Raw genomic sequence first — 26,538 nt, forward strand, 5'->3', positions numbered from 1 at the left:
TTGCCCTCATGATAAGTAAATTTATACCAGACCTAAAGCTACCTGATTTCCCTCTTCTTCTATGTAAGTATGACCTTGGGGATTTCACATTTCAGGTCGTGGCTCAACACCACAAATAGAAGTAAGAAAAAGGAAAGGAAAAACGAGAGGCAACCAAAGGTAAATTTTTTCTAGTGATAATAGTAATAATGATAGCAGAGGTATTAATGGTATTTGTAGAAGGAGCTTCCATTTTTTAAGTATATACTATGTGTTATTCAGTTTGCTAAGTACTTTATGTATATTATCTTATTTAATTTACAAGACATCCTTAAAAGTGTGTTCTCTTATTTCCCCCACTCTGTAGATAAGCAAACAGGTTAGAAGAATTAAGATACCAACAGCCAACAGATCATTGCACATGGCAAATAAGGACACAAACTGAGATCTCATTGTTTGAATATAGGGCCAACACTTTAATGCTGACTGAGAATAATGGCTCTAGGTCAAAATTCTAAAAATCTAGGACATGTATGTAGCTCCATTTTTGGCAAAGAATTATTTAATTTGCTTCATCTCCTTTGGAAGCCTGCAGACAAGTTAACGAAATACCATTTCATACTGACTTCCTTTCCAAAAATTGGCTCAGTCAGGATCTATGATATGCACTCCAAATTGGACAGATAACAGTATAATTTTATACAACAAGAACACTGAGTATGTTTACAAATAACTGCCTAATAACAACCAAGAAAACGGCATCTTGTCTCCACAAACCCACAGAAAACTGTTATATCCATCTAGATATAAGTGCTTTATGTTAACACAAAGGCAATAGTTCTTTAAAAGTATCCCTAGATACATCATATTTTAAATGACTGACAATATTCCTAGTATCTTGCAGTTTTAATGCTGAACTTAAGTTCTAAGCCACTGAATAAAACTAGAGATCAAATCATTATAATGAGATTTTCCTGTTTTTTTCCAATAAAAACAAAGCCAAAAAACTAACAACAACAACAACAAAAACAAAAACACTATCTTAGCTACAATACAAGAGGTGTCTGTTATTTTCAAGAACATAGCACTTGCTTTTGGTTAATAGTGATTTCTGAAACCTCTAATGCTAATACATTTTTCCAAGATTTTAAAGAATTGCTTTAGTCACTTGTATTGGTGAGTCTCAAAGCATGGAAGAATAACTTTCAGTGTTTCCAAAGAAAAGACAGTTGCCATTATGTCAAATTGTGAGACTGGATTGCCCTCACTTTCAGTTTCTTTGAAGGTCTTGAGGACCATACATGGGTCTGAGCCCAGATCTTCCCCAGTGTAAAAGGTTGATTGCAAGGTCCTGCCCATTTCAGTACTGGCATGGAGAGCTTTAGGAAGCTAGACTGTTTTCAGAGATCCTCAGAAAGCACTGTCTTCAAATCAAAAAGTGTACCAAGATGGTATTTGTGCTATTTGCTGTTTTTCTTTCTTCCACGTTTAAAAAAATACTTAACATATACCAGGAAATGTGATAACTGTTTTAAATAGCTCTTTTAATTTTTAATCTTTCACAAGTACTACATGAGATTAAATAACTTGCTAAGAGAAAGTAGCGGGTAAAGGATTTAAACTCTATCCCTATGACTGCATGTCCCCTGGTCTTAGCGGCTATGGTTTTGTGTCCCAGATCAAGATGCATGAAGTTCAAGAAGGAAATATTACACCCTTGAGCACCACAAGTCCAAATTATAAAGCAACCATCATAAGGAAAGTAGTGACTTAAAACTGACCTGAAACCAGACTGTTCCCAATTGTTCATTCATTTGTTACAATAATAAATATCTGTTTCCAGGCATCCATTGACCATGATTCCCTCAGGAAACAGGGCCATCTTGACATGCTGAGATATACTACTGTTTCCAAACAGAACTAGTTGGAGTACCCAGCAGAGTGTAATCAACTTCCTTTGGCTATAAGGATGTATCTGTTGGAAGCAAAGCCAGATCCAAACTAGCTAGGTCCAAATCACAGGAGCAGATATCTTGCCCTATTTTCAGAATAATGATAGTCTCAATGTGGTTCAGATATTTAGAAAAGAGTGGTAAAAAATGAGGTGGGACACTGAACCAAAACGTGCCACAGTGATATGGACAAAGCAAAGATACACCGGAAACAAGCATGTTCCAAGAAACTGACCTACAGAGATGTGAATGCTGAAAACCATGGAGCGTGTACAGTGGAAAAAGAGCCGGACCACAGGTACAAAGTGACCAGAGATGGTAGATCCTCAGTGAATCTATGAACTTGATTCCTGGTGGACTCAGTCTACTCAGCTACTTGCTCAAGCCACAGAGCCAAGCATGGTACTCCTGGTAAGAAAGTAAACATCTGTGAAAGGAGTGAAACCCCAAGTTCAGAACAAAAGATCTCACAAGGATTCATAAACAGAAAACAACAAATAAATATGTACATACATAAATGAAAACAAACTTCCCATATATAAGTATATTGAGGAGAACAAAACTAAATCCAAACTTATATTTAAACTGTCCCTTTTAAATGGTCTAAAAAAGAAACATTTATCTTCAGTTGGGAATGAAAGAAAGGTTTTTTGACTGCACAGCTTGTTCAATTCAGTTCTGCTTTCTAGAAACATTGACAATGGGAGGAAGGTTAATAAGCTCCCCTGGTGGTAGTCAGGGCATACACACTAGAGAGGAGAAAGAATGAATTCTTCTTATTTCCAGCCAATCTGTTTTTCTTTTCACTCTAATGCAACATGCCAAGTGCTCCTATTATAGTAATTTACTATAATATATATGGTGAGATGACCCTGACACCAGGCAAAGCAAAGAATGTGTCTATTTCTCAAATAACTGAAAAACAGACACAAACAGTTTCTTTAGAAATGGACCATTAGATTGTCTACATAGCATGGTGACTAGTGGAATACTTAAGGAACAATGCCACCTGTATTTATATATTTCTGGACAGGTACAGCTGACGGTATAAACTCATTTTATGGGATTGCTAAAACAGCTGCAGGAAAGAGATAAGGACATTTTATCATTTTAATTTGCTATCGCCTAAACATAATGGCAGTGTAACAAAATTGCCTGGGATTATTGCAAATAATCTGTCATCAGAATTGATGGTATTTACCAAAGCAGTTTCACTAGCAAACTTCAGTCTGTTCTTAGGTTTGAAAAATAGAAATCTACTTCATGCCAAATGAAAATGCCCTTGGTTTTACCTGTACGAATAAATAATAATAGCATTAACTGCAACGAAACTGATTTGAGATAAAGAACATTATTCTGCTGAAAAACAAATAATTACCTTGGAAAGGTATATCAAAAGAAAGTACATCCAGACTGTCTGACTGAATAGAATTACTACTTAAAGCCACATTTATACCTAGTTTTTAAAAGCATCTTAATTCTTATTCACTGAAACACAACTCTGTTTATGTAATTCTTTGCATTTGTTAAAAACCAACAACCTTGATAAACTCAATAAAGAAATTTATTCCCAGAGCCTCATGATCAGTTCCAAGCCAGACCATTTTTATGTTGAATTTCCTACCAAACAAATACCGTAAGTGGTCAGAGACAGACCATCAGTCATGATGGCAATAAAAAAATTAGGATAACTCCATCAGGGACTTATACTGGGTATGGGGTGGGGAGGTTATTGGTTTGTCTTTTCCATTAAGGGGAGAAGAATCTTTGCTGACATCGACCTAAGGACCTAAGACACACAAGCCCTACTTCGTATGCATTTGAGCAGCTGCAGTTCTCCTATAAGAATATTCCTCCACTCTTCCACAGCTGAGAGGCTTCTTCCTTGAAATACCAATAGCACTTATTGTTTGCACAATTCAGTTAAACATAGGTCATAATCTGTTTTCATAGTCATAGAACTGAGAAAGATTTTTGGGAGAAGGGCAACTGGAAAACACATTGCTGGGTATTATGTGCCAGACATTTCTCACGGACAGAGAGCTAATGTGAGGGAAAAGCTGGGAATTGAGAACATTTCCTCTGACTCCAAAACCTCTCTAAGACCTCTCTGTGATTATATTGCTGTTTCCGTCAAATGTCCAGATAGGTTTGTAAGTAACCTGAAATCAGGGACGAGGTCTTATATATTTCTGTGCACCCAGGATTACCTGCTTAACCATGCTTATGAAAAACTATTCAGTAGAGATTTGTAAACCATAATTTACAACTACATGTTGCTAGAAAGAAGACTTAAATAGACATTTCTCCAAAGAAGACATACAGATGGCCAACAGGCACATGAAAAGATGTTCAACATAGCTAATTATTAGGGAAATGCAAATCAAAACTCATATCAGTCAGAATGGCCATCATCAAAAGTCTACAAATAATAAATGCTGGAGAGGGTGTGGAGAAAAGGGAACCCTCCTACACTGTTGGTGGGAATGTAAATTTGTGCAGTGACTTTGGAGAACAATATGGAGGTTCCTTCAAAAAAACTAAAAAGAGCATTACCATATGATCTAGCAATCCCACTCCTGGACATACAATCAGAGAAAATTGGAATTTAAAAAGATACATGCACCCCAGTGTTCGTAAAGCACTGTTTACAATAGCCAAGACATAGAAGCAACCTAAATGTCCATCAACAACTGAATGGATAAAGAAGATGTGTTACATAGATACAATGGAATATTACTCAGCCGTGAAAAAGAATGAAAAAAAGAATGAAATAATGCCATTTGCAGCAACATGGATGGACCGAGAGATTATCATACTAAGTGAAGTAAGTCATTCAGAGAAAGACAAATACAGAGACATTTTTGGTTGCCTCTATTTGGGGAGAGGGGTTGCTACTAGCCTCTAGGGCACAGAGGCCAGGGATGCTGCTAAGTGTACTAAAGTGGACAGGACACACTCCCACAACAAATTTCAAAGAGCACTGGTAATGAGAAGCCCTGTCACAGACCCTTCCATAGAGGCAACTACTTTCCACTTTTTAAGCTGTTTTTTATGACTTCCACACGTCCCCAAATTTCTAAACAACATGCATGCCCTGCTGTCTTTTGTGTCGCAAATTAAGTACATTATCTTTTGACTTTAAATTATGAAGATGATAATTCAGTTCTCTTTTACTATCATTTTCTCTGCTTTTCTACAATTTCCTCCCGAAATACTTAGATTGAAATTGTTGGTTAAATAAGTATTCAGTGTTTATATAGTTTATACATATATATATGTGTGTGTGTATATATATACACACACACATATATATATGGTTTAGATATATATATATCTAATGTATAGGCATAAATACATAAATATTGCCTTTACAAATATTACTCACAACTGAGAACTGTTTTGTTTACTTGATTGAATATGTTTTTTTCATTAATGTTTCTCGGTACATGTTGCTAATTCTTCACACACCTTCCTAAAGTCTTAAAGTCTTTAAATGAAATGTTATACATGGTAGATCACATTAGTTACATTATTAATTCAATTTGTTTAAGGATATCTTTTCTGAGACTTCCATGTTCTTACTATTTGGATTGGCTTCTCTCTAATTCTACTGCATGGCCATTATCTGGGTATTACCTCTCCTTGGATGTTCACAATTCCTTTTGTATTCCTCCTGGTTTGACTGCACATTTTCTGAAGCCTATACCTTAATCTTTCTTGGTACACTCTCTTGTTTTGATGGAGCATATCCATCTTCCAATAGTTATGTCAAGTTCAAAAGTCAGAGCAATGTCAGAAGGCTTGGTTATTTTTCCCCTCAACAGGCCAGAATCTTGAATCACACTGCTCCAATCCAAGCTCAGAGTCTCTCAATCTCAATAGATTAGAATTACTTGGGTACCAACTAATTCAAAATCTCTGGATGTGGGACCTGGGTGCCAGAAGTCTCTAAAGCTCCTCAGGTCGTTCCAAGCCTGAGGTTCAGCAGAGATTGAGAAGCACTGATCTATTTACTTCTTAAATATTTTTAAATTTCCACCCATCACCCCTAGATCCAGAAGTAGCTGGTACTGCCTCTTCCTGCACATTTTATTTTGTTGATTACACAGTGTAGATCTGGATGTGTCTCAGTTTTTCCCACTAATAATACAGTATTTGTTTTTGTAGAGTCTGATAATCAGTCAGCACTTATCTGTTTTACATCTCCCAAATATAGTTTTCTTATCTCCTCCTTTGTTGTTCTACAAATTTTTACACTGTTTTGTTGTGACAATAAAACTCCCATTCCTATTAGTTTTGATGGTGTAGGAAAAACTAAAGGTCTTTGTCCAATCCCCCACCTCCATGGAACTCAGATCTGTGATCTGAAAAATCCAAGGACTTGCCCAAGGTCACATGGTTAGCAGCATGGTCAGCACCAAAAGCTAGGTTTCCTATCTTTCAGTTCAGAACTTTGTAAACTTTCCATAGACAATCAGGTCTACTTAAGTTCTTTTTAAAAATACGCTGATGATTCATAAAATTATATCTCTTCCCAAACTACGGGATGCATATATTCATACACTCAGCAATTCTATATTGGCTGCTTAATATGTTCAAGGCATGATTTAGACACTGGGGATACAGCAGAAAACCAGGCCAACAATACTGGTCCTATTGGAGCTTCCAATTTAGTGAGCAAAGATTTAAAATTTTACTAATAAGTAAAACTGTATATTTAAATAGTCATAAACATATGGCAAACTGAATACTGAACTCTCCATCCAAATATTCTTTATTCTTGCCTTTACCTCAATCTCAAAATAGCTAAAACTGTATTTACTGACCATTCACTAAACAAACAAAGCAAAACACCCACATCCTATTCCTCCTTCTCTTTTGCTCTTCTGCGTCAGGAGCATCTAGTACCTGGTCCCTCAAAACATCACACCCTTCACCCACCGTATTTGGTTTAACTCCTGAAAACTTCTAAATATATTCATCTATTTCCAATGGTCCTACCTTATGGCAGCCAATTGCCATTTATTAATTAAACTGCTGCTGTAGTCTAAAAACAGATTTCTCTGTTTCCAAACTTAAACACCCTTTCCTTATTTGTCAGTCACGTCGGGACCAAAATTCTCTTCCCGTATACACAAATGTCACTGCTCTACTTGAAGGGTTGCAATGCCTCCCTAATACCTACAGAATAAAGCCAAAGCATTATTCATATATAGCCCTCTATGATTGTTACTTTTCAATGGGGTCACTAGGACACCTTTTGGAAACTTACAGAATTGTTTTAGGGTAGCCACAATGATTGAAGGGTGTTAGCATTAATTGGGCAGGGGGTGGGGATGCTAGGTGTGCAGGGCAAACTTATATAAAGAAAAAGTGTGCATCCCACACAACTTTGGATGTCTCAGCAGTCACTGAGATAGGAGAAAACCATACTGAAAATGGTCTGAGCCTAGAAGTAGCTATCTTATCCTCAAAACAAATTATTTGTGTACTATTTTAATATGTATTTAATTTTCTTGGAGTGGAACTACAAGTAAATTGAGAGAAAATGATACTTAGTTTTGTTCAGAAACTCATCAAGGATTATTCACCATTTTGTAAAACGGTATCTCTTCAGCCATTCCTCTAATGTAACTGAGTTGCCAATACACCATATATATCAATCGGTGTTTCTAGCTGTTGCTTAAGTAAAGGTGGCTCTACCTATTAATGCAAACATCTGGCTTCTTAATTATGTTGTCCAATATGGTCTTTCCCAATCATTTACTGATATAGGCTGGGTTCTTTGGGAAATGGGCTCTGAAATTCTGATAGTTTAGTGCAGGAGGAATATTGAGGCTACTCTCAAGGACAACTCTGAGGGGTAAAGGAAGCAGGATTAGGTCAAGGGAGAAGCTGAACTGGGACTTGTTGCAATAAAGGACTCAGCCTAACCTACCAGGAGCTCTGGAGCTGCCTCACTTTGAGGAAGGGACTAATTCTTTAAAACCACATTTATGACTCATTGGTTGCAGATTATCTCCTATAACCCACTTCCCACTTGTAGTTAATTTTTGTATGTGGTATAAGGTATGGATCAACTTTTTTTATTCCTATGGGATTTCAGTTGTTCCAGCAACATCTGATGAAAAAAACCTGTCCTTCACTGAATTTCCTTTGCGCATTTTGTGAAAATCTATTGCCTGTATAGATGGGGGTCCAGTTTTTGGCCTCTCTATTCCGTTGTATATTCCATTGACATATTAGCCTATTTTTACATTGATATAATATTGTCTTGATTATTGTAGGTTTATAATAACTTTTGAAATCAGATAGCATTAGTTCCCCAGCTTTGTTCTTTTTCAAAGCTATTTTGACTATTTAGTTGTTTAGATTTTCTTATAAACTTCTTATACATTTTAGAACAAGTTAAATATCTACTGGGATTATGACTGGAATTTTATTGCATCTATAAATCAACTTGGAAAGAACTGACATGTTAGTAATTTTGGGTCATCACACTCATGAACACAGTACATCTCTATTTAGGGCTTATTAATTCCTCTCAGCATCGTTTTGTAATTTTCAGTGTACAAGTTTCTGATATTTTTTGGCACATTTATTCCTAAGTATTTCATATATGTTGTCCCTACTTGTTTGTTGTTAATAGAGAAATATAACTAATTTTGCATACTAATCAGCCATCCTAAGCATTGTTAAACATATTTATTAGTTGTTTTTTTTTGTTTGTTATTTTATTAGGAGTCCGTGAGATTTCCTACATAGTTCGTCATGTCTTCTGCAAATAAAGACTATTTTACTTCTTGCTTTCCAACCTGGATGGCTTTTATTTACTTTTTTCTTGCCTTATTTTACTGGCTAGAACTTCCAATCCAAAGTGAAACAGAAGTAGCAAAAGTAGACATTCTTTATATGCTTCCGATCTTAAGGTGAAAGCATTCAATCTTTCACCATTAATAAAACTGTTAGTTGCAGGGCTTGTTTTGAAGACACTCTTTAACAGTTTGAGGGAGATCTCTTTGATGCCCACTTTTCTGAGTGGTTTATTCAAAAATAGATTTTGGATTTTGTCAAATGTTTTTCTGCATTTAGTATGATAATCATATGGCTTTTCTTTTTCAGTTGTTTTTATGATAACGAATTATGTCGATTAATTTTGAGATGTGAAACCACCTTTATATTTCTGCAATAAATTTCACTTGTTCATGACGGATCATACTTTGTATTTGTTATATTTACTACTACATTTGATTACTAAAATCTTTTTTCAGGGTTTTTTGCATATATATTAATGAGGGTTATTGTTCTATAGATTTCTTTTCTTGTACTCTGTTTTTCTTGTTTTGGTACCTGGGTAATGCTGGTCTCATTGAGTAATTTGGGAAGTGATCCCTCTTCTTCAATTTTGCACAAGAGTTAGCATAGAATTGGTATTTCTCCCTTACATGTTTGGTAGAATTCACTAGTGAAGATACCTGGGCCTGGAACTTCCATCCTGTGGAGATATTTACCTACAAATTCAATTTATGTGTAGATATAGGGCTATCAGGTTATCTATTTCTTCTTGAATGAGCTTTGGCCATTACTGTCATTCAAGGAATTTCACCTGGTTGCTTCCCCAGACTCTTATTTCAATCTACCCTGGGTTATCTCTCCTTAAACCATAGCCTAGAACTTTCTCAAGGCAGTAAACTTGGGCAATTGTAGGACAATGTTTACTGCCCTTCATTACCTGATCTTGATGTCATGAAAGCTTTTATTTCATGTTTTGTCTACTTTTCTTTGGGTGGTGTTATTTCAGGTGGGCAAGTAAATCCAATCCTTGTTACTCCATCTTGCCTAGAATGGGAAAGTCACTATTAACACTATGAAATACATCAAAAAATAAAAGATAGATAGATTTATGGGTATGTGATAAATCACCTTAATGACAGAATACATATGGTAGATGCTCAAGTATTCATTTAAAATTATTTGTTTTTCTATGCTTGCTAATTTTCATAATAAAATATTAAAGTTACCAAGTGAAGTTAATCAGAATTACATTAATCATATAAATCAAATTGATAGGAATTATTATTTATTGTACTAAGGTGTATGATATTTATACGAATCTTAATAAAGTCTGTTATTTAAAGTTGATAAGATTTATGTTAGCAAAACTTTTTTTCTTTTTATTTGTTTTCATTTATTTTGACCTTTAGAATTCTTTGTGATAGTACTCATTTGTCTAGTTTTCAGACTTTCAATGAGTTTCACTAGAGTTCCAAAAATTACTGTAATAAATCTCATATACAAAATGTAATTTAAAAGATGGCACTAAATATAATGTTGTATGGAAGTTGGTTATCAAGCCGAGAGTCAAGTTAAAGTTTGCAAGGCTTAAGTGAATGCAACCAACATTTGACTAATGCTTCAAACTAGGAAATTAGAGTCATCCCTGGTTCTCTCATTTAGTCACCAAATTCTGTAGACCATAATTCCCAAATAACACCAAAATCTGTCTTTTCACATCTATCTGCAGTGGAGATACCTTGACTTGGAACATCATTGCCTCTCATCTGAGTGATTTCAATAGGATCTGAAATGCTATCTGTGTCCTCTCCCAGGTAAATGCAAGTTTTTTCATGGCTCAGTCTTTTCATCTTGACATTCTCTACTCAGTGTTTCAAAGATCAATTCAATGCCATGGTATGGCAGTCTCTGATCTGCCCCCAAGCCCAGGAAGAGTTGGCTCTTCTGTCACCTGCATTTCCATACCACTGAATATTCCTTTATTATAGCCCTTGTATTACTGTATTATTTGTATTGTGCCTGTCTCTTCTGAAGGGCAACCATGATGCTTATCACCTCTCTGAATTCAAAGGATTTGGTCAATGCCTGGCACAGAGTAGGCAGGCAGTCAGTGTTTGATTAACTAAATTGAATTCCAAACTGTTGGCAGTATCTTAAACGTCTCAGTTCACTCCACCCAACGGGAGTGAAGAACATGACTAGAACTGACATACTGTGTGATTGTCACTCACTTCCACTTCCATCCCCAGCCAGGAGACACAGTGCAAAGCTGTGTGAAATTTAAAAAATCACAGTCCAGAGATTTTAGGTATATGAACCATTTGATTATTTTTATCCCAGCAACCTTATCAACATGCTTTATAACAAGGAAGCTATTCAGCCAAATTAAAAAGAACAAGAAGAAAAAAGGTTCTAGTGAATTATTTCAGGAATAGAAAACTGAAAGATATGCTTTGTCAGTTTTCTTGGAAGATACTCTCCAAACTCTGACTGAAAATAGGAAGAATTTTGATTCTTATACCAAAATGTTTGCCATGGTTGCACATCTACTTATTTTGTTTATAAACATCTCTGATGCTAAAAGACTTTATCCAATATATAATATTGGATTCTTTAGAAAAATTGCTTTTTGAAATCAATTGCTATACCCCAAATGAAGACTAAGTCACTATGCATTTCTTTAAAACATCAAAATATCATTAATATATTAAGGCTGAAAATTTATTTTTAAAGACAGTCTTAAAAACTACCTTTTGCGGGGGTCTGGGCAAGACGGCGGAAGAGTAAGACGCGGAGATCACCTTCCTTCCCACAGATACATTAGAAATACATCTACACGTGGAACTGCTCCTATAGAACACCCACTGAACGCTGGCAGAAGACGTCAGACCTCCCAAAAGGCAAGAAACTCCCCACGTACTTGGGTAGGGCAAAAGAAAAAAGAAATAACAGAGACAAAAGAATAGGGACTGGACCTGCACCAGTGGGAGGGAGCCATGAAGGAGGAAAGGTTTCCACACACTAGGAAGCCCCTTCGCGGGCGGAGACTGCGGGTGGCAGAGGGGGGAAGCTTCAGAGCCACGGAGGAGAGCGCAGCCACAGGGGTGTGGAGGGCAAAGCGGAGAGATTCCCGCACAGAGGCTCAGTGCCGAGCAGCACTCACCAGCCCGAGAGGCTTGTCTGCTCACCCGCCAGGGCGGGCGGGGCTGGGAGCTGACGCTCGGGCTTCAGTCGGATCGCACGGAGAGGACTGGGGTTGGCGGCGTGAACACAGCCTGAAGGGGCTAGTGCGTCACAGCTAGCCGGGAGGGAGTCCAGGAAAAAGTCTGCAGCTGCCGAAGAGGCAAGACACTTTTTCTTGCCTCTTTGTTTCGCGGCGCGCAAGGAGAGGGGATTCAGAGAGCCGCCTAAACGAACTCCAGAGACGGGCGCGAGCCGCGGCTATCAGCGCGGACCCCAGAGACGGGCATGAGACGCTAAGGCTGCTGCTGCCGCCACCAAAAACCCTGTGTGCGAGCACAGGTCACTCTCCACACCACCCCTCCCGGGAGCCGGTGCAGCCCGCCATGGCCAGGCTCCCGTGGTCCGGGGACAACTTCCTTGGGAGAACACACGGCGCGCCTCAGGCTGCTGCAACGTCACGCTGGCCTCTGCAGCCGCAGGCTCGCCCCGCATCCGTACCCCTCCCTCCCCCCGGCCTGAGTGAGCCAGAGCCCCGGAAGCAGCTGCTCCTTTAACCCCGTTCTGTCTGGGCGGGGAACAGACGCCCTCAGGCGACCTACATGCAGAGGCGGGTCCAAATCCAAAACTGAACCCCGGGAGCTGTACAAACAAAGAAGAGAAAGGGAAATCTCTCCCAGCAGCCTCAGAAGCAGCGGATTAAAGCTCCACAAACAACTTGATGTGCCTGCATCTGTTGAATACCTGAATAGACAACGAATCATCCCAAATTCAGGAGGTGGACTTTGGGAGAAGGATATATTAATTTTTCCCCTTTTCCTTTTTTGTGAGTGTATATGTGTATGCCTCTTGGTGAGATTTTGTCTGTATAGCTTTGCTTTCACCATTAGTCCTAGGGTTAGGTCAGTCCGTCTGTTTGTTTTTTTTTTAATTAAAAAAAAATTTTTTTTCCTAATAAATGTTTTCTTAATTATTTTTTCCTTATTTTCTATTTTTAAAAATTAAAAAAAATTTTTAATAAGTTTTTTCATATTTTTTATTTTAAAAAATTAAAAATTCTTTTTTCTTAATAAAATTTTTTTCTTAATAATTTTCTTCTTATTTTTTATTATAAAAAATTAATAAATCTATTTTTAAATATTAAAAAAATTTTTTCTTAATAAATTTATTCTTAATAATTTTTTTCTTATTTTTTATTATAATAGCTTTATTTTATTTTATTTTATCCTCTTTCTTTCTTTCTATTTTTTCTCCCTTTTATTCTGAGCCGTGTGGATGAAAGGCTCTTGGTGCTCCAGCCAGGCATCAGGGCTGTGCCTCTGAGGTGGGAGAGCCAACTTCAGGACACTGGTCCACAAGAGACCTCCCAGCTCCACGTAATACCAAACGGCAAAAATCTCTCAGAGTTCTCCATCTCAACATCAAGACCCAGCTTCACTCAACGACCAGCAAGCTACAGTGCTGGACACCCTATGCCAAACAACTAGCAAGACAGGAACACAGCCCCATCCATTAACAGACAGGCTGCCTAAAATCATAATAAGGCCACAGACACCCCAAAACACACCACCAGACGTGGACCTGCCCACCAGAAAGACAAGATCCAACCTCATCCACCAGAACACAGGCACTAGTCCCCTCCACCAGGAAGCCTACGCAACCCACTGAACCAACCTTAGCCACTGGGGACAGATACCAAAAACAACGGGAACTACGAACCTGCAGCCTGTGAAAAGGAGACCCCAAACACAGTAAGATAAGCAAAATGGGAAGAAAAAAAACACACAGCAGATGAAGGAGCAGGGTCAAAACACACCAGACCTAACAAATGAAGAGGAAATAGGCAGTCTACCTGAAAAAGAATTCAGAATAATGATAGTAAAGATGATCCAAAATCTTGGAAATAGAAGAGACAAAATGCAAGAAACATTTAACAAGGACGTAGAAGAACTAAAGAGGAAACAAGCAACAATGAAAAACACAATAAATGAAATTAAAAATACTCTAGATGGGATCAATAGCAGAATAACTGAGACAGAAGAATGGATAAGTGACCTGGAAGATAAAATGGTGGAAATAACTACTGCAGAGCAGAATAAAGAAAAAAGAATGAAAAGAACTGAGGACAGTCTCAGAGACCTCTGGGACAACATTAAACGCACCAACATTCGAATTATAGGGGTCCCAGAAGAAGAAGAGAAAAAGAAAGGGACTGAGAAAATATTTGAAGAGATTATAGTTGAAAACTTCCCTAATATGGGAAAGGAAATAGTTAATCAAGTCCTGGAAGCACAGAGAGTCCCATACAGGATAAATCCAAGGAGAAACACGCCAAGACACATATTAATCAAACTATCCAAAATTAAATATAAAGAAAACATATTAAAAGCAGCAAGGGAAAAACAACAAATAACACACAAGGGACTCCCCATAAGGTTAACAGCTGATCTTTCAGCAGAAACTCTGCAAGCCAGAAGGGAGTGGTAGGATATACTTAAAGTGATGAAGGAGAAAAACATACAACCAAGGTTACTCTACCCAGCAAGGATCTCATTCAGATTTGATGGAGAAATTAAAACCTTTACAGACAAGCAAAAGCTGAGAGAGTTCAGCATCACCAAACCAGCTTTACAACAAATGCTAAAGGAACTTCTCTAGGCAAGAAACACAAGAGAAGGAAAACACCTACAATAACAAACCCAAAACATTTAAGAAAATGGGAACAGGAACATACACATCGATAATTACCTTAAATGTAAATGGATTAAATGCTCCCACCAAAAGACACAGACTGGCTGAATGGATACAAAAACAAGACCCATATATATGCTGTCTACAAGAGACCCACTTCAGACCTAGAGACACATACAGACTGAAAGTGAGGGGATGGAAAAAGATATTCCATGCAAATGGAAATCAAAAGAAAGCTGGAGTAGCAATTCTCATATCAGACAAAATAGACTTTAAAATAAAGACTATTACAAGAGACAAAGAAGGACACTATATAATGATCAAGGGATCGATCCAAGAGGAAGGTATAACAATTGTAAATATTTATGCACCCAACATAGGAGCACCTCAATACATAAGGCAAATACTAACAGCCATAAAAGGGGAAATCGACAGTAACACAATCATAGTAGGGGACTTTAACACCCCACTTTCACCAATGCACAGATCATCCAAAATGAAAATAAATAAGGAAACACAAGCTTTAAATGATACATTAAACAAGATGGACTTAATTGATATTTATAGGACATTCCACGCAAAAACAACAGAATACACATTTTTCTCAAGTGCTCATGGAACATTCTCCAGGATAGATCATATTTTGGGTCACAAATCAAGCCTTGGTAAATTTAAGAAAATTGAAATCATATCAAGTATCTTTTCTGACCACAACGCTATGAGACTAGATATCAATTACAGGAAAAGATCTGTAAAAAATACAAACACATGGAGGCTACACAATACACTACTTAATAACGAAGTGATCACTGAAGAAATCAAAGGGGAAATCAAAAAATACCTAGAAACAAATGACAATGGAGACACGACGACCCAAAACCTATGGGATGCAGCAACAGCAGTTCTAAGAGGGAAGTTTATAGCAATACAAGCCTACATCAAGAAACAGGAAACATCTCGAATAAACAACCTAACCTTGCACCTAAAGCTATTAGAGAAAGAAGAACAAAGAAACCCCAAAGCTAGCAGAAGGAAAGAAATCATAAAGATCAGGTCAGAAATAAATGAAAAAGAAATGAAGGAAACAATAGCAAAAATCAATGAAACTAAAAGCTGGTTCTTTGAGAAGATAAAGAAAATTGATAAACCATTAGCCAGACTCATCAAGAGAAAAAGGGAGAAGACTCAAATCAATAGAATTAGAAATGAAAAAGGAGAAGTAACCACTGACACTGCAGAAATACAAACGATCATGAGAGATTACTACAAGCAACTCTATGCCAATAAAATGGACAACCTGGAAGAAATGGACAGATTCTTAGAAATGCACAACCTGCCGAGACTGAACCAGGAAGAAATAGAAAATATGAACAGACCAATCACAAGCACTGAAATTGAAACTGTGATTAAAAATCTTCCAACAAACAAAAGCCCAGGACCAGATGGCTTCACAGGCGAATTCTATCAAACATTTAGAGAAGAGCTAACACCTATCCTTCTCAAACTCTTCCAAAATACTGCAGAGGGAGGAACACTCCCCAACTCATTCTACGAGGCCACCATCACCCTGATACCAAAACCAGACAAAGATGTCACAAAGAAAGAAAACTACAGGCCAATATCACTGATGAACATAGATGCAAAAATCCTCAACAAAATACTAGCAAACAGAATCCAACAGCACATTAAAAGGATTATACACCATGATCAAGTGGGGTTTATTCCAGGAATGCAAGGATTCTTCAGTATACGCAAATCAATCAGCGTGATACACCATATTAACAAATTGAAGGAGAAAAACCATATGATCATCTCAATAGATGCAGAGAAAGCTTTCGACAAAATTCAACACCCATTTATGATAAAAATCCTGCAGAAAGTAGGCATAGAGGGAACTTTCCTCAACATAATAAAGGCCATATATGACAAACCCACAGCCAACATCGTTCTCAATGGTGAAAAGCTGAAACCGTTTCCACTAAGATCAGGAACAAGACAAGGTTGCCCACTCTCACCACTATTATTCAACATAGTTTTGGAAGTGTTAGCCACAGCAATCAGAGACGAAAAAGAAATAAAAGGAATCCAAATTGGAAAAGAAGAAGTAAAGCTGTCACTGTTTGCAGATGACATGATACTATACATAGAGAATCCTAAAGATGCTACCAGAAAACTACTAGAGCTAATCAAAGAATTTGGTAAAATAGCAGGATACAAAATTAATGCACAGAAATCTCTTGCATTCCTATATACTAATGATGAAAAATCTGAAAGTGAAATTAAGAAAACACTCCCGTTTACCATTGCAACAAAAAGAATAAAATATCTAGGAATAAACCTACCTAAGGAGACAAAAGACCTGTATGCAGAAAATTATAGGACACTGATGAAAGAAATTAAAGATGATACAAATAGATGGAGAGATATACCATGTTCTTGGATTGGAAGAATCAACATTGTGAAAATGACTCTACTACCCAAAGCAATCTACAGATTCAATGCAATCCCTATCAAACTACCACTGGCATTTTTCACAGAACTAGAACAAAAAATTTCACAATTTGTATGGAAACACAAAAGACCCTGAATAGCCAAAGCAATCTTGAGAACGAAAAATGGAGCTGGAGGAATCAGGCTCCCTGACTTCAGACTATATTACAAAGCTACAGTAATCAAGACAGTTTGGTACTGGCACCAAAACAGAAATATAGATCAATGGAACAGGATAGAAAGCCCAGAGATAAACCCACGCACATATGGTCACCTTATCTTTGATAAAGGAGGCAAGCATATACAGTGGAGAAAAGACAGCCTCTTCAATAAGTGGTGCTGGGAAAACTGGACAGGTACATGTAAAAGTATGAAATTAGAACACTCCCTGACACCATACACAAAAATAAACTCAAAATGGATTAAAGACCTAAGTGTAAGGCAGACACTATCAAACTCTTAGAGGAAAACATAGGCAGAACACTCTATGACATAAATCACAGCAAGATCCTTTTTGACCCACCTCCTAGAGAAATGGAAATAAAAACACAAATAAACAAATGGGACCTAATGAAACTTAAAAGCTTTTGCACAGCAAAGGAAACCATAAACAAGACCAAAAGACAACCCTCAGAATGGGAGAAAATATTTGCAAATGAAGCAACTGACAAAGGATTAATCTCCAAGATTTACAAGCAGCTCATGCAGCTCAATAACAAAAAAACAAACAACCCAATCCAAAAATGGGCAGAAGACCTAAATAGACATTTCTCCAAAGAAGATATACAGATTGCCAACAGACACATGAAAGAATGCTCAACATCATTAATCATTAGAGAAATGCAAATCAAAACTACAATGAGGTATCATCTCACACCAGTCAGAATGGCCATCATCAAAAAATCTAGAAACAATAAATGCTGGAGAGGGTGTGGAGAAAAGGGAACAACTCTTGCACTGTTGGTGGGAATGTAAATTGATACAGCCACTATGGAGAACAGTATGGAGGTTCCTTAAAAAACTAAAAATAGAACTACCATACGACCCAGCAATCCCACTACTGGGCATATACCCTGAGAAAACCATAATTCAATAAGAGTCATGTACCAAAATGTTCATTGCAGCTCTATTTACAATAGCCAGGACATGGAAGCAACCTAAGTGTCCATCAACAGATGAATGGATAAAGAAGATGTGGCACATATATACAATGGAATATTACTGAGCCATAAAATGAAATGGTGGTATTTGTAATGAGGTGGATGGAGTTAGAGTCTGTCATACAGAGTGAAGTAAGTCAGAAAGAGAAAAACAAATACAGTATGCTAACACATATATATGGAATCTAAGGGGAAAAAAAAAAAGGTCATGAAGAACCTAGTGGCAAGACGGGAATAAAGACACAGACCTACTAGAGAATGGACTTGAGGATATGGGGAGGGGGAGGGGTGAGATGTGACGAGGTGAGAGAGTGTCATGGACATATATACACTACCAAATGTAAAATAGATAGCTAGTGGGAAGCAGCCGCATAGCACAGGGAGATCAGCTCGGTGCTTTGTGACCACCTAGAGGGGTGGGATAGGGAGGGTGGGAGGGAGGGAGATGCAAGAGGGAAGAGATATGGGAACACATGTATATGTATAACTGATTCACTTTGTTATAAAGCAGAAACTAACACACCATTGTAAAGCAATTATACTTCAATAAAGATGTTTAAAAAAAAAACAAAAACAAAAAACTACCTTTTGCATTGTTCAAGTAGTTTACTCATATCTCAAATCCAACTTAGAAGCATTTTTTTCACATAATACTATTTCATATGAATTTTAATTTCTTCCCCAGTGTTCTTAATAATCCCATGAAAGGCTGTACACAATTCAAGTTGACATTTTGTTAACATAAGTTATTTGATTATGTAATGAAACTATTTCATTCATATAATAAAGCTCCAATACTTTTTTTCTTTTAAAATTATTTGGATTTTTTCCTTAGGACATATTCTTACAAATTAATTATTTTATCAAAGGATATGATCATTTGCATGGCTCTTGACATAGTTTTCCAAGTTTTTTTTTTTATTGGAGTACAGTTGCTTTACAATATTGTGTTAGTTTATACTGCACAGCAAAGTGAATCAGCTATACGTACACACATATCCCCTCTTTTTTGGATTTCCTTCTCATTTAGGTCACCACAGAGCATTAAGTAGAGTTCCCTGTGCTATACGGTAGATTCTCATTAGTTATCTATGTTATACATAGTATCAGTAGTGTATATATGTCAGTCCCAATCTCCCAATTCGTCCCACCCCCTCCCTTTCCCCCTTGGTATCCATATGTTTGCTCTCTATGTCTGTGTCTCTATTTCTGCTTTGTAAATAAGATCGTCTATACCAATTTTTTCAGATTCCACATATATGCTTCAAAATACGATGCTGTCATACAGAGTGAATTAATTCAGTTTTCCAAGTTTTTTGAAATGAATTGTGCCAGTTTACTCTGACTCTAAAGAACTTGGGCAGATCATGTTCCCTGGGCCCCCTCTCCTAAGGCTCAACGAAAGAGCAGAGGCTTTGACTCCTGGTACATCCTGGACTGCATCTACCTAGGGGTAAATTCACAGGAGAAAGGATCCTGAGAGGGCCTCCACTGCCACCATCACTTCCCCCAATTTTGTTGCTCATACCACCACTCTTGCTGCAACAGTGTTGCAGTTCCATTACTGAAACTCTTCTAGGGTGCAGGCAAGGAAAGTCTTAAGAGCTCTGTCCTGCAGCGTCCTCTGACTGAAGAGCCTTTTCTGTCTGTGACTGTGCACAATTCCAGAAGATGCAGATGTCTCGGCAAAGAGGAATGGAAGGCAAAACAAGCAAATAAAATTTAAAATAGGTCTTCAAAATGTGGTCCTTCTTCAAGCTTTGGTATCTCTACCCAGTCCAACTGCTCTTATTTAATTTTTAGAGATCTCCAACAATTGCTTCATGAAGTTTGTCTAAGGTTTTAGCTGCTGTCAATGGGAGAGAGAGAATGGAGTGTACTTATTCCTTCTTTACTAGAAGCTGAACCTATGAATAAGTTTTTAATTGGGAAAATGTGAAAATGGATTTATCCTTTGTGTCACTAGGTGATTTCAAGGTTAGTGAGCTGCTGACCAACATATATTTGGTTTTGAGCTCGTCTGATCCAGTGACTATAAGATTTAACACTGATTCATTTCTTGGATATGCCTTATACTAGAATTACACCAGTTGGACAATTAACCCTATGTTAAATAGTACAAGGTAAGAAATATATAAGCAGTTCCCCCATCCCTTCATGTAGGAGCCCCAATCCGGGGTCAGTAAATTTTTTTTCTGTCAGTGGTCAGAGAGTACTTTAGGATTTGTGGGACATTTAGTCTCTTTTGCAACTACTCAGCTCTGTTGTAGTATATAAGCAGTCGTGGACAACATGCAAATGAATGGGCATGGCTACATTTAGCCAACAAGCTGTAGTTTGCCAACTCCTGGCTTAGAACACTGAATTAATATCTCTGTGCCTTTGTATTGATCCAGTACTAAAGTTGCTACAGTAAAAACCCATCATAACACTTCATGTGGATTCAAAATTGTCTATTGAGTAAAATGTGCATTTTTGCTATTTTGAGGTAAGCGATGGCTGGCATGAGACTGGACCACTAGTAGGCATGGGTCCTGAGATTTGCAAGAGCCAGTCACAAATTACTTTAACTTACATTTGCTTTATTATGTATGTGTGTCCTTCCTGTGAATCTCTCATGAATTAGATGGCCTAAATTAAGATTCTTATATATGATCCTATGTAATCTGAAAAGAGAAGACTTCCTAATTTCATTCCACAGGTTAAAGATACAGAAAAATATTTTATCCATTCCCCCATCTTCCTCCCCTCTGGTAACCACCAGTTTGTTCTCTGTACTATCTATGAGTCTGTTTCTGTTCTGGTTTGCTTGCTTGCTTGTTTGTTTTGTTTTTTAGATTCCACATTTGCGTGAGATCATACGGTAACTGTTTTTCTATGTCTGACTTATTCACTTAGTATAATAAACTCTGGGTCCATCCATGCTATCACAAATGGCAAGATTTCATTTTTTATGGCTAAGCAATATTCCATTGTATATATATCACATCTTCTTTATCCATTCATCTATTGATGGGCACTTAGGTTTCTTCCATATCTTGGCTATTATAAATAGTGCTGCAGCGAACACAGGGGTACATGTTTCTTTCTGAATTAGTGTTTTTGTGTTCTTCAGATAAATACCAGAAGTGGGATTGCTTGATCATATGGTAGTTCTATTTTTAGGTTTTTGAGCAACCTCTATACTGTTTTCCATAGCACCTGCACCAACTTACATTCCCACCAGTAGTGCACAAGTGTCCCCTTTTCACATCCTCCCCAACACTTGTTGTCTCTTGCCTTTTTGATAACAGCCATTCTGATAGGTGTGAGGTGGTACCTCATTGCAGTTTTGATTTACATTTCCTTAATGATTAGTTATGTTGAGTACCTTTTCATGTGTCTGTTGGCCACCTGTATGTCTTCTCTGGAAAAATTTCTATTCAGATCATCTGCCCATTTTTTATTAGGGTTGTTTCTTTTTTTTTTTAGGTTGAGTTGTATGAGTTATTTATATGTTTTCAATATCAGCCCCTGATGATTACATCATTTGCAAACATCTCCCATTCAGTAGGTTGCCTCATGTTATTGGTGGTTTCCTTTGCCCTGCACAAGCTTTTTAGTTTTATGTAATCCCATTTGTTTATTTTTGCCTGAGGCGATGTATCCAAAAAAATATTGCTAAGATCCATGCCAAAGAGGTTACTGCCTATGTTTTCTTCTACGAGTCTTATGGTTTCAGAAACTAATATAACACTGTATGATGATTATAACTATAAAAGAAAGATATAGGAAAATAACATTTAAGTTGGCTTGAATAGAGAGTTCCCGGATTTCAAGTTGAAACATCACCTTACTAAAGACAGAATTTTCAGAGGTTAAAGTACTTACGAGCATTCAGTAAAACATTATTTAAGCCCCATTTTTAATATAGCACTCCAAACACGAAACAAACTATATTTGGCCTTTTGACCATGGGACCACATAAAAATAAGGCTTTCGTCTTTCCACATGGAACCCAACTCTAAAACAGGAGTTTTACTTTTGTAAAATATCCTCACAGATAACTCACAATTACAGTTGGCCTAAGTTGAGGGGCTTCTTTATTAAAAAAAAAAGAGCACTCTCAATTTTCCAAATTCACAATTCAAAATTATCTAGTTCTAATAACATCATGTTATTTACCCTGGTTCTATCACCCATACTTCAGAAAATAGACATGACAGGACTAGAAGAAATTATAAGACAAAACATAAATTTTGGAGTAAGATAGATCTCGAGAAGATGCAATAACCAATGCCATAAAACAATATATTTTTTACTATAAAAATATAAGCAATATCTGTGTGGCAATTCACGCCCTAAACTAAGTCACCCTGCAAACACTCAGTAGACAGTTCCCTTTGAATAATTACAATTCAAGAAAGAAAAGAATCCATTATAAAACTGTGCCAAGTACTTAATAGGGGATTAATAAGAAACCTAACTGCATAAAATATGAATGTAAAGATGTTCAAACACAGAGGAGAGGGCTATGTGAAAGGCGAAAGTAGACTTAAAAGTATGTAGGAGGAGGGTACCTGAAAGAAAACATAAGGATTAGAATACCTCCTGAAGTTATGAAGGAGATGGGCCCATTTTTTTTTTCCCAGGTTATAGTCATCTATTTTCTTGCCCCCAATTTTATTTGAAATCATTTTTGCCACTCCTCAGAGTAGCAAAATCACATACTCATTAAGCCTCACTTTCTTAAAAAGATCTAAGAATATAAATATAAGCCACACTGAGAAGCAGTTTACTGGCTATGTAAAATAATAGAACACTGTAAGAGATGGCAATTCAGTATTAAACTGATTTTTAAATGATACTACAAAAGCAACTTTAATTACCATGGGTGAGAAATCGTAAGATTCTGCCAGTAATGCCAATTAATATTAAGAAAAATTCCATTGCCAGATGAAGTGTTGCTCTTCCATGCATGATATATGCATAATACAGCATTTTAGGACTCTGAGGGGCTAAATTGCAAGGAATGTGGAGAGAGGTTTACAGATTGACTTGTTCTGAGAACTTATTCTTCATTTTAATTAATTTATTTTTTGTTGAATTATAGCTGATTTACAGTGTTGTGTTAGTTACAGGTGTACAGCAAAGTGATTCAGTTTTATATATATCTATAGATATATATATGTATATATATAATATGTATCTACATATATAAGATATATATAAGAATATATATCTATATACATATATATATATATCTTTTTCAGATTCTTTTCCCATATAGGTTATTACAAAATGTATAGTTCCCTGTGCTATACAGTAGGTCCTTGTTGTTTATCTATCTTATATATAGTAGTGTGTATATGTTAATCCCAAACTCCTAATTTATCCCTCCCTCCCTTTCCCCTTTGGTAATCATAAATTTGTTTTCTATGCCTGTGACTATTTTGTAAATAAGTTCATTTGTATCATTTATTCTTTCATAAAATTCTAGGTGTCACAATATGAATCATATTTCTTAGGCTCATCCACCTTGTTATAACTTATAACTCATCCTTATTATAAAGATGAAATGGAGAAGACTCAATCACTATACATACTAGTGTCTCCCAAATGTCAAGGCATCCCTCACAATTGGCTTATCAGGACCCACTGAGAGGGAACCAAACAAAAGCCCTGGGCTTCCGAAATGAAGATCATGCCCAATCCCTGCATTATCTCCTACTTTCTAACTTCGTTTAGTATGATTTGAGTATCTGGACAGATTTTCACTTTGGGTGGAGCAAGCGTAGAAGAGAGCTTTCTTTACAACTTCAGCAGCGTCCTTTGGTTTTTTTCTCACAACATTTTAGGAAAACACCAATGCCCTTGAAATGATGTTGAATGCTGGGAAACCTGTTATCATAAACTATTAGAGAAGGATGAGAATATGTCCATTCAATTTCCACATCCATTTAAATGTTGGTGTATTAATTATTGGACAATTTAACTCTGGTCTTAAGTTTTCTCATCTATAAAATGAGCATACTAATAATATCTATTTCATTGAGAAGATATAAGGATACAGTCTAGAAACTATTAGAATAAGTACAAGAACAGCTGAGGGAGTGATAAATTTGCCTCGGGGAGTAGGGGTTGGATATGGGAATGTTTGTTTCTTTGTTTATTTCTGGGCCAGGAAACAAGAATAGGGTTTTACATAACAGAGAAGAGTAAAAGCAATGCAGAGGGAAACACATGACTAATACACTAATACAGAGATAGAAAGACATGGCTAATTCATTGTGGAAGAACATGGGGTTACAGGTTGTGATGCTTGAAAATTAATGTGGGGTACAATTGTGAAGTGTTTTATAGCCTTGCTAAGGAGTTTGAAATTTGTGGTTTCCATGGAACCCATAAAATATTTTCCATAAGCAGAGTGATATGAACAGACCTAGTGTTTTGTAATGACCTTCCCAAAAGCACAGCAGTTTTAGCAGAATAATGATGGAAATAAGTCATTTGGCTCTGTTGAAGTAAATCAGACCATACAAAAATCAATTCCAGATAGACTGTAGATCTAAATGTAAAGAGTAAATAAAATTTTTAGAGGAAAACATGGGATGTCTTCGTGACCTTGGGGTAGGCAATATTTCTTACAAAGGCACAAAAGAGCACTTATTATAAGAAGAAATTTTGAAAAATCAGGCTATTAAAATTAAAAATTCTTATTCATCAAAAGACAACATTGAGAGTAAAAAGGAAAGCCATAGAGAAAAAAGAAATCTTCAATATTTATGTCTGACAAAGAACATATATCCAGAAAATATAAAGAACTCTACAAATCAATAAAATGCAGACAACTCAATAGAAAGTAGGGTAAAATTATACACATCAATAAATGATGTAGAAATTATACTGAGAGATACATACAATAAAAAATGTGTACATATGTTCATCAGAAGACATGTCGCAAAATGTTGAGAATATGAGTATTAACCAAATGTTCATCAAAAAGGGTAAATTCTCATACATACATACAATAGAATGCTACACAGCCATAAAAAAGAACAGCTACACATATATACAATATGAGTATATCTCACAAACATAACACAGAATGTGAGAAGTGTGACACATAGAGCACATTCTACTTGATTCCATTTCTACAAAACACAGAGAAAACTACCATATGGTATTAGAAGTCAGCATGGTGGTTACCCTCAAGGGGATGGGCATGGGGATAGAGAGGGTGTAGGCTGAGGCTTCTACGATGTTGGTAGTGTTGTCTCTTGATCTGCTGTTAGTAATATTTTGTGCTCACTTTGAAATTCATAAAGTTGCACTTAGGATTTGTGTACTTTTCCATATGTATACTTGAATAAAAATTACAAAAACAAAATCAGAGGGACATCTACTTTCAGCATTATGGCTAACTAAACATTCTGAAAAGGCCTCCAATGCAAATGCCAAGATACTGGACAAATTACAATGACCATTTTTAAAAGCATAGCTGAGCTCACGAGAAAGAATTGGAAATATGCATGGAAGAAATAAAAACAAGGAGGGAGCTGAAACTAGAGACGTGCTACTTGAACTCTGCCGTCTGTGCTGACCTGAGGGCACACATTTCCTAGGAATCCAGAGTTCGGGGATTAAATTGTCTCCCTGGGTTACCACTGTGTGGGACTTGACTCTCCTCTCCCCCTCTTCCCTACCTCTCCCTTTTCTTCTGTCTCTCATTGATAGCACTTTGGTACTGCAAAGTAGTTAAAACCAAACTGACAAATGTAAAGAATTCTCTGTAGGAAACGTATGTGTAAACTTCAGTTGGGTGCTTTCCTCACTCAAGTTTCCTCCAAATATATCAGCAATTCCCTTGCTCGTCTCATTTTCTGACAGTGAATGGTTGCCCTCAGCAATCTTCTGATTTACATTTAACCCATCACTTGCAGACTTTTTCTCTAACCCCATTTAAGGTACCAGGTGACTTTCTGTTTAAGAGACACTTCATGTACCTCTTATTCTGAAAGATAATAACATTATAAAAGAGTTCTACACTGTAACTCAGGGGGGAAAGAAGCACCTGGCATGGGTCCCAACATTCCCACTAATTCTGTCATGACCTCAGGCTAGTTACCTGACCTATTTGGGCCTCAGTAACTTCATTTGTCAAATTTAGTGAGAGGACTCTGATTTTTTAGGAATTATGCTGTAGGAGAAAAAAATATCAGCTTTGGGGTCAGGAAGACTGTCTCTGCTCTGGACCAGGTAAGCATATACTGAAACCCCAGGCAGCACTTAAACAGATGAGGTAGATC

Source organism: Eubalaena glacialis, chromosome 9 (assembly GCF_028564815.1).
Source record: "Eubalaena glacialis isolate mEubGla1 chromosome 9, mEubGla1.1.hap2.+ XY, whole genome shotgun sequence".
NCBI classification, from domain to species: domain Eukaryota; kingdom Metazoa; phylum Chordata; class Mammalia; order Artiodactyla; family Balaenidae; genus Eubalaena; species Eubalaena glacialis.